A 4,417-nucleotide genomic window follows, 5' to 3' on the forward strand; every position below is an offset into this window, starting at 1 on the left:
CCGTGTCTTGACCTATATAAGTAGAAAACAAAGGTCAGATGGTATTGTAGATCGGGAACAATACGTCTCTTCTCTCATTCTTTCAATTGCTGGTTTGATTTAAGTTACCGTCGAATGAAGAGAAACAGTCTTGGTGTAAATTAACATTCCGGGATTGTGGATATTACTATATTATACACTGTATTGTATAAAGTAAAGTTAAAATATTCATAACATATGGCATGGTTCCCCGAAAAGTCTACAAACTTACTAAATAAAATAGTGGGTTTTTTTTTTCATGATTTCGTTTTTAATGGAAAAGCGTCATGCAAAGTAGAGTAACTGAAGCACACAGAATTGATAAATTAAATCAACGTTTTGGATCTTTCGTAAGTAAAACTAATTTCCGTTCAGTTTATTCAAATAATATACATGATATACAACAAGTACACATAGATTATTGATATACATTGCATTTAATAAATATACGATTGCGAAAATATCCAGTGTTTCAATTTTATGTCCTTGTCTACAAGTATACACTAATTATATACTGAAGCAAATAATAGGTAATATCTGCGCAGCTTCCGTTCAGTGCCCCACCTTTGAGCATGCGTCATGCTCCATCTTACAGCAGCAGTCGGCGGGACATTCACAGGTTTCCGGTCCGTGGCACCCCTTTCCGCAGCAGCATTTTTCTTCTGAAGAAAAAATGTGCGGAAATATTATAACAAGCATTTTTTGTAGAAACTTCAAAGATCCATAGAAAATATGGATATAAAAAAGTTGCCAATTGTGTCAATTTTCGGCATTTAAAAATATTAAGCCAAATTAATTTATGGACTGATTCCACAGAGAGTAATTTATAAGCTTCATATCCATCCAAGTAAAGGGATCCAAAATGACATGATTATGCGATGCAAAGGCCCGTGTCCGAGTCCGAGTGTTAATTTTCGGTACTAAAAAAAGTTAGGCCAAATCATGTTTTCGATTAATTCCACAGAGAGAAGTTAATAAGCTTCATATCCATCCAATCTCTTTTTAGTAAAGGGTTAAAATTGCGTGTTATGCGGTGCAAAGGCCCGTGTCCGAGTATAATTGTGATACGATAAAATAATTTGGGACCGCTCTTAAGGTTTTGTTGCGAAAACTTTTATGAAATTTACTCAACCCTTGGACCCCCCCCCCCCCCACCCGAAAATATATTCTGAATCCGCGCATGTATTTAGCCATTGCTTATTTGAAAAAAAAATAGTATGGCAATGCTTTAAAACCCCAAATATATATGTAGTTGACTTGACAACCGTTTTGCATTGTTTTTCGGCCGATTTACGTGGCATTTGGACCACTTTGTATATTTTAATATTTTTAATCAGATTAATCCAACTTATCGCCAGTGCTCCGTGGTCGTCAGTTGTTTTAAAAAGAAATTTCTTCTGCATGTTCTGCAGATTTGTATTAACTGTTTAAGTTAATATATACATGTAAATATATGTATAGGAATGTCCCTGTAGCCGCCGAAAATAACATGGTATATGCATAATTCACCCATTGGTACAGTTGTCGTTCGTTTTCCACATTAATGTAATAGCTATGACCACAAAAATAGTCATTAAGCTGAAAATTGATGAAAAAAGTATCCCAACACCTCTGTATAATACATATATTGTGTTTTAAATTGGGACGATGAATTGTGCACTTACATGTGATAGTCACAATGATATACATGTACTAGTATATTTGTTTTAGATATGTGTTATTTATCAGAACACGATTTCAATTGCTGTTAACACCGACCGCAGATGTATATGGCGGAAGTGGGAGATTCATACCCTCATGAAGACAATGTGTAAATCGGTCAGCCGGATCTACACCTCTTCACCAAAAACGTCAAAAATGGCCCTGACGTAACGCTTGTAGACATTGGTTACATGTGGTTCTATAGATACGTGTTGTAGAAACTTCCAAAAGAAGAAATGTTTAACAGATGAAAAGGATAGAATCATGCATATTCCGGTGTATGTGTGTGTGTGGAGAGAGAGAGAGAGAGAGAGAGAGAGAGAGAGAGAGAGGTGGCATTGTAGGTTAGGAACAATATGACGTCTCTTCTCTCATTCATTCAATCAATTGCTGGTTTGATTTAAGTCACCGTTCACGGTTGAATGAAGAGAAACAGTCTTAGTGTGAATTAATACTCCACTGTGTATTAAATTATTGTATAAAGTTGGATCAAATATACATGGCATATGGCATGGTTACCCGAAATGTCTACAATTTTACTCAACAAAATGTTGCTCTTTTTCATGATCTCGTTTAAAAATTAATGGACAGGCGTCATGCAAAGGCAAAGTAACTGAATCATCCAGAATATATAAATCAACGTTTTAAATCATTCATCAGTAAAATATAAAATAGCTTTTCGTTCAGTTTATTCCATAAATATACATGAGATACAGCAGTTACACATAAATAATTAATATACATTGCATATAATAAATATACGTTTGCGAAAATATCAATTTATTTCATTTCCATGTCTCAGGTATACAGTATATACTGAAGCGAATAAGAGATAATTTCTGCGCAGCTTCCGTTCAGTGCCCCGCCTTTGAGCATGCGTCATGCTCCTTCTTACAGCAGCAGTCGGCGGGACATTTACAGGTTTCCGGTCCGTGGCACCCCTTTCCGCAACAGCATTTTTCTTCTGAAGAAAAAATGTGCGTATATATTATAACAAGCTATTTTATGTAGAAACTTCAAAGCTCCGTAGAAAATATGGATAATATTAAAGTTGCCAATTGTGTCAATTTTCGGCATTTAAAAGAATTAAACCAAATTAATTCATGGATTGATTCCACGGAGAGTAATTTATAAGCTTCACATCCATCCAAGTAAAGGGATCCAAAATGACATGATTATGTGTTTCAAAGGCCCGTGTCCAAGTATCATTGTGTGCCCATATTTCGACAGTCTTAGTCTATAAGGTCTTCTTTACAAATGGAATGAGCAATAGTTTTGAAATCCGATATGTTTATCATGAATATCGATCATAGCTTGTTTTTTGTACATAAGCTGATTAACCTTTGCACATTTCGTTACTTCCATTCACAGAGTATATACATCAACAAAATAACAGGTGCCGCCATTACCAAGTCCTAAATTCGGCGATTTTACAATATTTGCCTAGTCAGATAAATTTATCTTCACAACCTTACTTGTTTAACATTAATGAGTCTCCAGTCTTTGCAAATGATACATCATAGGGTTCGTCATATCGTTTTTATTTTTGTAGTACGATGATTTAAATTTGGAGTACAGGTGGGTTAACAAAATTTACTCTTTTTCGTTAGGAAAACTTCAAAAATTAATTTCTTACTCGTTAAACCTGCATTTTAATAAATACTCAGCCAGTTGATTGTTTGTCTACCATAGTATCATATGCATAAAATATATTCATGTTCCTAGAAGAACGAACGAGATGTAAGCAAAAAAAAATAAGAACACCGTCGAAATTTGGACCCTGTGGATTTTATAGGACCTTCAACCATATAATTGTGATACTATAAGGAATTCGGGACAGCTCATACATGTAGGTTTTTGTGGTGAAAACTTTTGTGAAACTTATACATTCCTTATTTAGTAACGGTGCACCAAATAAGCGAATAGCCAATCAATGAATCGATTGATCGATCAACTGATTACCTAACAGTACGAATGTTTGGCACATGAATTAAGCGTATTTTACAATCAGTATATATATGGATTTCTATTATAATGTCCGTTTACTTACTAGTACAGCAGCACTTGACTTTGCCTTTACATGTACAGTTACACGATGCTTTGGCGCATTTACACTTGTCTCCACAGCTACAGTTCCCGTCCGGCGGGCACGTGTCACAACACACGCATTTTCCCGCTGAAAAAGAAGGTTTGTGTAGGATGAGAGAGCGAAAACTTTTAGCTGAAGATGGTATCAAAACATCGTCAAACTAGTTGATAATTCACTAACAATCTAACTAGCATTAGATCTTTGATCCGCTCTCAATAGATCGTTTTGTGTGTATCAAAATGGATAAATCGAAAAACGAAATGTGAAAAGTCTGTACAAAAATTTTTAAAGTAACAAAAATACAATGTTTTAGTCATAAGATACTAAAATAAAAAAATTAGATTGTTATAAGCAATACATGTATATAGGGAGGCACACAACTCTCTCTCTCTCTCTCTCTCTCTCTCTCTCTCTCTCTGATAATATTATACCATATTCATGTTACATAAGATCAAATGTAATCCTTTATAAAGAAAGGACTTAATTAGAATTATGTAAGTACTTTCTCCTTTCCAATGCACGATGCTTTTTTTTTATTTAACCACGTCAGTTGAAGGTTGCGCATTTATACGTATATATATCATAATGTACTTACTCTGGGCGCAGGTA

General features: G+C 34.8%; 1 non-coding gene across 1 annotated transcript; it reads right to left on the reverse strand.

Moving 5' to 3' along the window:
• Nucleotides 1-547: 547 nt before the first annotated feature.
• On the reverse strand, nt 548-4,417 carry LOC105330536 (uncharacterized). The gene is made up of 3 exons (XR_010712780.1): nt 4,404-4,417; nt 3,770-3,895; nt 548-680 (listed from the first exon to the last, which is right to left on the reverse strand). It is a non-coding gene; the product is annotated as an uncharacterized protein (transcript).

The sequence above is a fragment of the Magallana gigas genome, chromosome 4 (assembly GCF_963853765.1).
Source record: "Magallana gigas chromosome 4, xbMagGiga1.1, whole genome shotgun sequence".
Taxonomy (NCBI): Eukaryota; Metazoa; Mollusca; class Bivalvia; order Ostreida; family Ostreidae; genus Magallana; species Magallana gigas.